Below are 12,586 nucleotides of genomic sequence, written 5' to 3' on the forward strand. Positions count from 1 at the left end.
ACCTGTTTAGTTTCTATATCATATATGGGAATTATGCAGTCTCATGTCTTTTAGCCAGTCATAATATATGTGAAATGTGCAATGCCATCCTGTTTAACCAGGCATCATATATTTGAATGATATCTTGCCCATCCTTTTCTTCATTACATTTCCATTTGTCGACAATGTTTGTACATTAAACTACTCTTCCTGTGAATCAGCCATTTGGGTGGGAGATGGAAAAATCTGGAGTGAAAACAAGGCCTTCGGAGCAGACAGTGCTACCTGTCGAAGCAGATCTCTTGTTGGGTCCCGATAGCTCCTCAGAGATGGATTCAAAGACAGATGGCCAGTCCTATTCCCCCACTGAGGTGTATGCTCTAACTTGGCACGGTTATACTGCTCATATCATGCATACGTTGTCTTGCATTGCATAGTTTAGACATCATATACACAATATTCAACACCATGTTCTTAGTTCAGGCATCATATCGAATGCCCTCTGTTTAGCATATAAATCACATATGTGAATTAAATGATGTGATCCTGATTACTTAGATAACATGTAGGTGAATTATGTCATGCGATCCTATTTAGTTATTCATCATATCTTTGAATTATGTTATGCTATGCTATCTAGTTTAGATAGACATCATATATATGAAAATGTCATGCTATCCGTTTTAGTTAAACAATATACATGTCAACTATTTCATGCCCTCTTTTTTCCGCACTATCTATTGCATCTGTCTCTCATACAATGTCTGCACATTCAACTATGTTTCCTGTTTATCGGCCATTTGAATTGGAGCGGGTGATGCCAGTATCTAGCGGACTAAAAACACGGTCTTCAAATAAAACAGTGCTACCTCTTGGTGGAGATAGCACCCCGGTTGTACATGCGCAAGAACCAGCCCTACCACACATAACCCAAACTCTCGCAGATTGTACCCCTACTACAATGGACAGAGAACCAGCTTCACCCAATCTAACCCCAACCCCAGCCGATAGTAACCCAGTTCCTGTTGACACAGCACCATCTCCACCACAGAGCTCCCAAACAAGAGCAGTTAGTAAGGCAGATCCAGTGCCCAAAGGGCCAGTACTATCACGGCGAACCCCAACTCCACCAGTTAGTACGCCTATTCCTGTGGAGGAAGGACAACCAGCTAGTCGTAGTTTAGCATCTATCGCATTTGATGTTGTTAAATTGTATGTGCGTATCTTCCCATCTTGGAAATATTATACTGAAGAGGAAGGAAAATGATAGTTGCAGGTGTTTGTCCAGGAGTTATGTGTAAGTAATGTTATTCATGGCAATTACTTTGCTTCGTCCCATACATCCTACCTCCATGATGGTTACTAATGAACTGGTTCACCGAAATGAGTTTCATATACTAGTACATGCTAAACTTGTTATGTGTCTGCTTGTTTCTTCTTTTAGAATGCTGACAGAATATTGGGGAAGAGTGCCTTATTAAGCAACGGTAAAGGAAGTAATGCAGATAAGGTTCAGGATAGTGACACACTGTCTTGGTTTAGTGTTGGAGTTACTGGCCACTACCGCTTGCACAAGCTATTCAAACTCACTGTCTGAATCAGTTCGGTTTCTTGAGTCTCAACTACAAACTGAAAGACAACGTTTAGCTATGCTGTGACAAGAAGCGGAAGGACTGCGGAAGTCCCTAGAGCATTCAGATGCATACTTTCTAGTGCAATAGCAAGCATTGGAGGATTTTAGCGCCAAACAGGACAAAGCTAATCAACTTGCTAAGCTTACTGCCAGCATGGTGGATACCCAGGATAACGTTTCTTGAGCTCTTCTGAAGTTGTTTCAGTTATGCTCTTGTTTTGCTGCCGCGTTTATTTGCACTGGTGGCCAATTTTGACGGCCAGCGTATATGATATGCTGCTTTGTTCCCTATATTTGCACTGGTGGCGAACTTTGATGCCCAGTGGATGTAATATGTGTAATAGCCGTGATAGCCTATCGTTAGTTGCTTGCTTATTTATTTCCTTGTTGTCTTGTTTATTTGTTTGCTTGTAGTCATTGCAGTTCTTTTTCCGCGGTTAACTAGTGGCTGCAATAACCTATTTTTTAAAACTAGGCCACAATAACTATGGGCTAATATTTACTGTAGTGACACTGGGCCTCCTACGGGCCGTAGAAACAGTGGGCCTTCTACGGGCCGTAGAAACAGTTAGGCCTTCTACGGGTCGTATCATCAATGGGCCTTATACGGGCCGTATGATCGATTGGCCAAACATGGGCCAATAACAGGCCGCATTATGGCCGTAAACGGGCTAGAGTTGGAATCGTCCGTTCATGGGCCGACCGTAACGGGCAATCGTTAATAGGCCGTATTTGATGACGCTATGGAAACGGCCCAACATATTAACGGACCACAAATGGGCCGACTGTAACCACGGGCTGAATTTGGCCCACAAGAAGAAAATGACAGTCACGGGCCATAAGTAAACGAATGCTGGAAATGAGCCCAACAATAAATGGGCTCTGAGAAGGCCGAAAGATAACATGGGCTGGAAACGGCCCAACGGAATAACGGGCCGTTAATGGGTATAAAGTGATACACTGTTCATTACGGGCCAGTTTCACCACGGGCCGTTAATAGGCCAAGAGTTACATAGGGCCTCATATGGGCCAAAAGACGTCATGGGCCATACATGGGCCAGAAGTGAAAACGGGCTGGAATCATATTGGATGGCCCAGATGACACTACTGGGCCTAATTCGGATAGGGCGTAACGGGCCTTGGGTTAGCGGGCTGTAAATGGGCTATATGTGAACAGGCCGTTAACAGGCTTTCCATGGGCCGGCCCGCCACCTTTTGACCAAGTCAAATGGGCCGGCCTTTTCACAGGAATGGGCCTTTGTTGGGCCGTGCCACGTGTCGACGTATCATAGGCGCCTATCTGACCCACTGACGAGCTGACACGTGTTTCGTCCGGCCAATAAGATTTTACACGTGGAAATTTCCCATTGGTCGGGGCTGTTAATGGGTTATCGGATCCAAAACCCGACCCAATAGCTTAACGGTGTTCCGTTACGGTGGATGCCACGTGTCGGTCACCCTTGATGAAAGCACTTCTGTGACGCGCAATTTATCGTCATGGAAGTGGACACTTCCGTGATGATAATTTTGGTAATGTCATGGAACACTTCTATGACAGCACATGTATGACTATCTTGATTCTGTCATAAATTTGTCATGGATGTACATGCATGACAAAAAAAGCGACCTACTGTGACAAACACGTATCATCACAGAAGTGTATTTTTTTGTAGTGTAATACAGGCAAGAACCCTTTCTTTGCCTGATCCATTTTGAACTTCTTCAAAACTTTGTCAAGGTATGTGCTTTGTGAAATTCCAATTAAGCGTCTTGATCTATCTCTATAGATCTTGATGCCCAATATGTAAGCAGCTTCACCGAGGTCTTTCATTGAAAAACTCTTATTCAAGTATCCCTTTATGCTATTCAGAAATTCTATATCATTTCCAATCAACAATATGACATCCACATATAATATTAGAAATGCTACAGAGCTCCCACTCACTTTCTTGTAAATACAGGCTTCTCCAAAAGTCTGTATAAAACCATATGCTTTGATCACACTATCAAAACGTTTATTCCAACTCCGAGAGGCTTGCACCAGTCCATAAATGGATCGCTGGAGCTTGCACGCTTTGTTAGCACCTTTTGGATCGATAAAACCTTCAGGTTGCATCATATACCACTATTCGTCCAGAAATTCATTCAGGAATGCAGTCTTTACATCCATTTGCCAGATTTCATAATCATAAAATGCGGCAATAGCTAACATGATTCGGACGGACTTAAGCATCGCTACGGGTGCGAAGGTCTCATCGTAGTCAACTCCTTGAACTTGTCGAAAACCTTTTGCAACAAGTCGAGCTTTGTAGACAGTAACATTACCATCAGCGTCGGTCTTCTTCTTGAAGATCCATTTATTCTCGATGGCTTGCCGATCATCAGGCAAGTCAACCAAAGTCCACACTTTGTTCTCATACATGGATCCCATCTCATATTTCATGGCCTCAAGCCATTTTCCGGAATCTGGGCTCATCATCGCTTCCTCATAGTTCGTAGGTTCATCATGGTCTAGTAACATGACCTCCAGAACAGGATTACCGTACCACTCTGGTGCGGATCTTACTCTGGTTGACCTACGAGGTTCATTAGTAACTTGATCTGAAGTTTCATGATCATCATCATTAGCTTCCTCACTAATTGGTGTAGGTGTCACAGGAACTGGTTTCTGTGACGAACTACTTTCCAATAAGGGAGCAGGTACAGTTACCTCATCAAGTTCTACTTTCCTCCCACTCACTTCTTTCGAGAGAAACTCCTTCTCTAGAAAGGATCCATTCTTAGCAACGAATTTCTTGCCTTCGGATCTGTGATAGAAGGTGTACCCAACAATTTCCTTTGGGTATCCTATGAAGACAGATTTCTCCGATTTGGGTTCGAGCTTATCAGGTTGAAGCTTTTTCACATAAGCATCGCAGCCCCAAACTTTAAGAAACGACAACTTTGGTTTCTTGCCAAACCATAGTTCATAAGGCGTCGTCTCAACGGATTTTTATGGTGCCCTGTTCAACGTGAATGCAGCCGTCTCTAAAGCATAACCCCAAAACGATAGCGGCAAATCAGTAAGAGACATCATAGATCGCACCATATCTAGTAAAGTACGATTACGACGTTCGGACACACCATTACGCTGTGGTGTTCTAGGTGGCGTAAGTTGCGAAACTATTCCGCATTGTTACAAATGTAAACCAAACTCGTAACTCAAATATTCTCCTCCATGATCAGATCGTAGAAACTTTATTTTCTTGTTACGATGATTTTCCACTTCACTCTGAAATTCTTTGAACTTTTCAAATGTTTCAGACTTATGTTTCATTCAGTAGATATACCCATATCTGCTCAAATCATCTGTGAAGGTGAGAAAATAACGATACCCGCCGCGAGCCTCAATATTCATTGGACCACATACATCAGTATGTATGATCTCCAAAAAATCTGTTGCTCGCTCCATTGTTCCGGAGAACGGTGTCTTAGTCATCTTGCCCATAAGGCATGGTTCGCAAGTACCAAGTGATTCATAATCAAGTGATTCCAAAAGTCCAATAGTATGGAGTTTCTTCATGCGCTTTACACCAATATGACCTAAATGGCAATGCCACAAATAAGTTGCACTATCATTATCAACTCTGCATCTTTTAGCTTCAACATTATGAATATGTGTATCACTACTATCGAGATTCAACAAAAATAGACCACTCTTTAAGGGTGCGTGACCATAAAAGATATTACTCATATAAATAGAACAACCATTATTCTCAGATTGAAATGAATAACCGTCTCGCATCAAACAAGATCCAGATATAATGTTCATGCTTAACGCTGGCACCGAATAACAATTATTTAGGTCTAAAACTAATCCCGAAGGTAGATGTAGAGGTAGCGTGCCGACGGCGATCACATCGACTTTGGAACCATTTCCCACGCGCATCGTCACCTCATCCTTAGCCAGTCTTCGCTTAATCCGTAGTCCCTGTTTCGAGTTGCAAATATTAGCAATAGAACCAGTATCAAATACCCAGGTGCTACTGCGAGCTCTGGTAAGGTACACATCAATAACATGTATATCACATATACCTTTGTTCACCTTGCCATCCTTCTTATCCGCCAAATACTTGGGGCAGTTCCGCTTCCACTGACCAGTCTGTTTGCAGTAGAAGCACTCAGTCTCAGGCTTAGGTCCAGACTTGGGTTTCTTCTCCTGAGCAGCAACTTGTTTGTTGTTCTTCTTGAAGTTACCCTTCTTCTTTCCTTTACCCTTTTTCTTGAAACTGGTGGTCTTGTTGACCATCAACACTTGATGCTCCTTCTTGATTTCTACCTCCGCTGCCTTTAGCATTGCGAAGAGCTCGGGAATTGTTTTATTCATCCCTTGCATATTATAGTTCATCACGAAGATCTTGTAGCTTGGTGGTAGTGATTGAAGAACTCTGTCAATGACACTATCAACAGGAAGATTAACTCCCAGTTGAGTCAAGTGATTATGATACCCAGACATTTTGAGTATATGTTCACTGACAGAACTATTCTCCTCCATCTTGTAGCTATAGAACTTATTGGAGACTTCATATCTCTCAATCCGGGCATTTTCTTGAAATATTAACTTCAACTCCTAGAACATCTCATATGCTCCATGACGTTCAAAACGTCGTTGAAGTCCCGGTTCTAAGACGTAAAGCATGGCACACTGAACTATCGAGTAGTCATCAGCTTTACTCTGCCAGACATTCTTAACGTCATCAGCAGCATCTGTAGCAGGCCTGGCACCCAGCGGTGCTTCTAGGATGTAATTCTTCTGTGCAGCAATGAGGATAATCCTCAAGTTACGGACCCAGTCCATGTAATTGCTACCATCATCTTTCAACTTTGCTTTCTCAAGGAACGCATTAAAATTCAACGGAACAACAGCACGGGCCATCTATCTACAATCAACATAGAGAAGCAAAATACTATCAGGTACTAAGTTCATGATAAATTTAAGTTCAATTGATCATATTACTTAAGAACTCCCACTTAGATAGACATCCCTCTAATCATCTAAGTGATCACGTGATCCAAATCAACTAAACCATGTCCAATCATCACGTGAGATGGAGTAGTTTTCAATGGTGAACATCACTATGTTGATCATATCTACTATATGATTCACGCTCGACCTTTCAGTCTCAGTGTTCCGAGGCCATATCTGCATATGCTAGGCTCGTCAAGTTTAACCCGAGTATTCTGTGTGTGCAAAACTGGCTTGCGCCTGTTGTAGATGAACGTAGAGCTTATCACACCCGATCATCACGTGGTGTCTCGGCACGACGAACTTTGGCAATGGTGCATACTCAGGGAGAACACTTTTATCTTGAAATTTAGTGAGAGATCATCTTATAATGCTATCGTCAATCAAAGCAAAATAAGATGCATAAAAGATAAACATCACATGCAATCAATATAAGTGATACGATATGACCATCATCATCTTATGCTTGTGATCTCCATCTCTGAAGCACCGTCATGATCACCATTGTCACCGGCGTGACACCTTGATCTCCATCGTAGCATCGTTGTCGTCTCGCCAACTATTGCTTCTACGACTATCGCTACCGCTTAGTGATAAAGTAAAGCAATTACAGGGTGATTGCATTGCATACAATAAAGCGACAACCATATGGCTCCTGCCAGTTGCCGATAACTCGGTTACAAAACATGATCATCTCATACAATATAGCATCATGCTTTGACCATATCACATCACAACATGCCCTGCAAAAACAAGTTAGACGTCCTCTACTTTGTTGTTGCAAGTTTTACGTGGCTGCTACGGGCTTAGCAAGAACCGTTCCTACCTACGCATCAAAACCACAATGATAGTTTGTCAAGTTAGTGTTGTTTTAACCTTCTCAAGGACCGGGCATAGCCACACTCGGTTCTACTAAAGTTGGGGAAACGGACACCCACCAGGCACCTATGTGCAAAGCACGTCGGTAGAACCAGTCTCACGTAAGCGTACGCGTAATGTCGGTCCGGGCCGCTTCATCCAACAATACCGCCGAACCAAAGTGTGACATGCTGGTAAGCAGTATGACTTGTATCGCCCACAACTCACTTGTGTTCTACTCGTGCATATAACATCTACGCATAAAACTAGGCTCTGATGCCACTGTTGGGGAACGTAGTAATTTCAAAAAAAATCCTACGCACACTCAGGATCATGGTGATGCATAGCAACGAGAGGGGAGAGTGTGTCCACGTACCCTCATAGACCGAAAGCGGAAGCGTTAGCACAATGCGGTTGATGTAGTCGTACGTCTTCACGGTCCGACCGATCCAAGTACCGAACGTACGGCACCTCCGAGTTCAGCACACGTTCAGCTCGATGACGTCCCACGAACTCCGATCCAGCAGAGCTTCACGGGAGAGTTTCGTCAGCACGACGGCGTGATGACGGTGATGATGTTGCTACCGACACCGCGCTTCGCCTAAGCACCGCTACGATATAATCAAGGTGGAATATGGTGGAGGGGGGCACCGCACACGGCTGGAATAGATCAACAGATCAACTTGTGTGTTCTAGGGTGCCCCCTGCCCCCGTATATAAAGGAGCAAGGGGGGAGGCGGCCGGCTAGGAGGAGGGCGCGCCTGGGAGGGAGTCCTATTCCCACCGGGAGTAGGACTCCTCCTTTTCTTTGTTGGAGTAGGAGAGGGAAGGAAGGGAGAGAGGAGAAGAAGGAAAGAGGGGGCGCCGCCCCCCTCCCCTCCTTGTCCAATTCGGACTAGAGGGGGAGGGGGGGCGCGGCTGCCCTGGACGCCCCTCCTCTTCTCCCACTAAGGCCCATGAGGCCCAATTAACTCCCCAGGGGGTTCCAGTAACCCCTCGGTACTCTGATTTTTATCCGAAACCACTGAGAACACTTCCGGTGTCCGAATATAGTCATCCAATATATCGATCTTTATGTCTCAACCATTTCGAAACTCCTCGTCATGTCCGTGATCATATCCGGGACTCCGAACTACCTTCGGTACATCAAAACACAAAAACTCATAATACCAATCGTCACCAAACTTTAAGCATGCGGACCCTACAGGTTCGAGAACTTTGTAGACATGACCGAGACAGGTCTCCGGTCAATAACCAATAGCGGAACCTGGATGCTCATATTGGCTCCTACATATTCTACGAAGATCTTTATCGGTCAAACCGCATAACAACATACGTTGTTCCTTTTGTCATCGGTATGTTACTTGCCCGAGATTCGATCGTCGGTATCTCAATACCTAGTTCAATCTTGTTACTGGCAAGTCTCTTTACTCGTTCCGTAATGCATCATCCCGCAACTAACTCATTAGTTACATTGCTTGCAAGGCTTATAGTGATGTGCATTACCGAGAGGGCCCAGAGATATCTCTCCGACAATCTAAGTGACAAATCCTAATCTCGAAATACGCCAACTCAACAAGTACCTTCGGTGACACCTGTAGAGCACCTTTATAATCACCCAGTTACGTTGTGACGTTTGGTAGCACACAAAGTGTTCCTCCGGTAAACGGGAGTTGCATAATCTCATAGTCATAGGAACATGTATAAGTCATGAAGAAAGCAATAGCAACATACTAAACGATCAAGTGCTAAGCTAATGGAATGGGTCAAGTCAATCACATCATTCTCCTAATGATGTGATCCCGTTAATCAAATGACAACTCATGTCTATGGCTAGGAAACATAACCGTCTTTGGTCAACGAGCTAGTCAAGTAGAGGCATACTAGTGACACTTTGTTTGTCTATGTATTCACACATGTATTATGTTTCCGGTTAATACAGTTCTAGCATGAATAATAAACATTTATCATGATATAAGGAAATAAATAATAACTTTATTATTGCCTCTAGGGCATATTTCCTTCAAGCATATGGGTTGATAGTCTTCAAGCGGGTCCATAAGGGTGGTTGTTATACTTTTGCCAAGTGCTTACAACTCTCGCTTTCGATACATTTGGTTCTTTTGAGTTGTAACACTTAAACTTGATGGTCGTCTGCTACCTTTTCTGTCAACTATGTGATGCAATGATAAATTCCGCATGTTCGACGATAAATTCCGCACAAAGTCATTTTGCAGATGTCCATTTATCATTATTCATGTCATTATCTTCCTTATATTTTTTCATGCATCATGAATTGTCTTCATAAGTTGAAGAGGATCTCCACAAGTACAACCTGCCATGTGCATTTGCATTCAAACGCAAAATACGTATATATGCACTACTTCAGGGGGAGCCTTTTGCTACTTATGAAGACAATACCTTAATCCTTTACAATTTCACATACTTTTATCCCCGTTGAAAACTTCAACCAGTTTGTCATCAATCACCAAAAAGGGGGAGATTGTAAGTGCATCTAGTGCCACCCCTAGTTGGTTTTGGAGTATTGACGCTGGTTGAGGGACTAATGTGTTTGTGAGAATTGCAGGATAACACAGGTAGTAGTCCCTCATTGATTCGGTTTACCTACCGGAGATTACCCCTAAAAATGTGTGAAGACATTGAAGACAATGGTGGTCTGTGAAGAGTTGAACATTGAATACTATGACATGAGAATACATCGTATGAAGACTATGGATTGCGAAGACATAGTTGTTTCGTAGTTTCCTTTTCTTCTTTGTTGAGTCATAGGAACCACCGTACTGTTAAGTGTGGTCCAAGTGAACAAAGTCAAAGTGACTGAAGTGATGCTCAACCAAATCCTAAGTCTTCGAGTGAAGACAATGAGAGCAAATCTTATCCAGAGCTGGATGAGTCAGCTTTACTTGTAGCCCAAGTTAAGCTGTCGCGTGTGTTTGAAATCTGACCGTTGGAACACGTGTCAGTTCCTTAGTGACCCATGGTCATTTCGGACAAATCAGGTCGGGTTGCCTAGTGGCTATAAATAGCCCACCCCCTATACCATAAAATGATGGCTGCTCAGAGTTAGTGCACGGCTTTTGTCGTTTGAGAGCAACCCACCTCGAAGCCTTTGAGAGAGAAATACTTGCGAGGACAAAGCCCTAAACACCCAAAGCCAAAGAGTGTTAGGCATCACTGAAGTCTTTCTGTCTACGTGATCTGAAGACTTATTACACTCGATGACTGTAAATCCTCCAGCCGGTCAGGCGTCGCGTTTTGAGCATCCAAGAGTCATTGTGGATCGCCGGTGAACGAAGTCTGTGAAGGTTTGGAAGTCTACCTTGAAGACTTACCAGAGTGATTGGGCGAGGACTGTGTGTCCTTAGCTCAAGGGGAATAAGGTGAAGACACGGTCTTCTGAGTTGAATCTCAGTCTCCCTAACCAGACGTACAGTTGTCACAGCAACTGGAACTGGTCCAACAAATACCTGCCCTCACCAAGCAACTGGTTCTATCCTTACCTCTCTCTTTACTTACAGTTTGTCTTCGTGAAGTCATTGCCTGCGTGCATGATATGATTGACTTCACTGTGTGAAGACTGTTGTTGATTAGTTTTATACTTTCTTCCATCTTGATCCATACTACCTAGCTGCTGATAGTCTTCGTGTTTTCACTTCATTGCTTACTTGACTATGGCTTGTCTAGTGTAGTCTACCTTCCGCTGCATATCAATAGGTTCATTTCTACTGTTTTTCTTCAAAGCCCCCGTGTTTTGAAGACTTTCATAAAAATCGCCTATTCACCCCCCCCCCCCCCTCTAGTCGATAACTAGCACTTTCATCATCTACCCGTCAAGGTCCCAAAGTTCAGGCAACATAGCTTAATCCGAATAAACACATCGTCTAGGGAGTAGTCATCTACATAGATACTCACTCTGTCCCATAATATAATAGTGTTTTTGACACTAGTGTAGTGTTAAAAACGCTCGTAATTATGGGAAGGAGGGAGTAGATTATAAGACGATGTTTCCTTTTCTGCTAGTCAAGTGGGAGTTTAGGTGCTTATGCAAATTTACCTGGCTTCATAATTCGATTCATTTTCTCCCATTGATTTTACTTTTATAAACTATAATAGATGCTTGGATGATGTACCAGATCTATTCTATTTACTTGTAGCATAAACTTTGTCTCTAACCTCTTGCATGTATTATTTGCCCCATGTTTTAATGCTTTTTCAGCCATTTTATTTGCAAATAACTAGACAACTAAATTCTACATATATTGAGTGCAAGAGCACATTCACTCGCAAAAAAGGAGTGCGAGAATTCATGCCCTTGTTTTTAGAGAAAACATGCAAGCCGAGCCCGAAAAAAGGCTCGAACCTTGCCCGGCTTTGACTTAACAAATCCATCAACCGGCCAGGATTACAAGAGCAGGACAATACAGGGGAAGTAGAAAGCGAAACGGAAATAAAGGATACAAGGTACATAGTGGAACAAACTCTAAGGAAACGACAACCCCAGGCGAGAGCTTGAAGCACCGATGCTAACATCCACCGCAACGCCATCACCGGCATACCAACATGTACACGAGAAGGAAGCACACAACGCTTGCATTGTGTCACTAACCGCATCCAGAGGACCAAACCGGGGCCAAACATGGTCTGTCTCTGCTGCCACAAAGGGCCACTACCCTTCCCCCAGGCTCAATGGATGTCGTACCGCCAGCCGGCAGAATGGTTCCCAGAACCATGGTGCACAAGCTGTCAAACGGAGACATGGCAGAAACAGACCCCGCAAGCAGCAACAAACCAACCACCCTGGCGCTGTCATTGGCAACAGGCAAAAAAACACACGGGTTGACAGCTGTTAATCGAATGGAGCACCGATGGTCCATCATGCTACCGGAGATAAGAGCAAACCAAGAGCGCCGCCACCTAGCCATCACTACTCCCCAACACCTAGCAGATCCCGGCCGGCGCCTTCAAGAAGGAGCACAACACCACGGCACCGTCGTCGGCCAAAGCAGGGGACCAAGGGATTTCTCCCATGCTCAGGGGTGGGGGTGGGCAGGGGAGGATCCTCACCGGAGCCTCCAAGGAGGGGATCACGC

Source organism: Triticum urartu, chromosome 4A (genome assembly GCF_056163025.1).
Source record: "Triticum urartu cultivar PI428250 chromosome 4A, HENAU_Tu73, whole genome shotgun sequence".
NCBI lineage: Eukaryota > Viridiplantae > Streptophyta > Magnoliopsida > Poales > Poaceae > Triticum > Triticum urartu.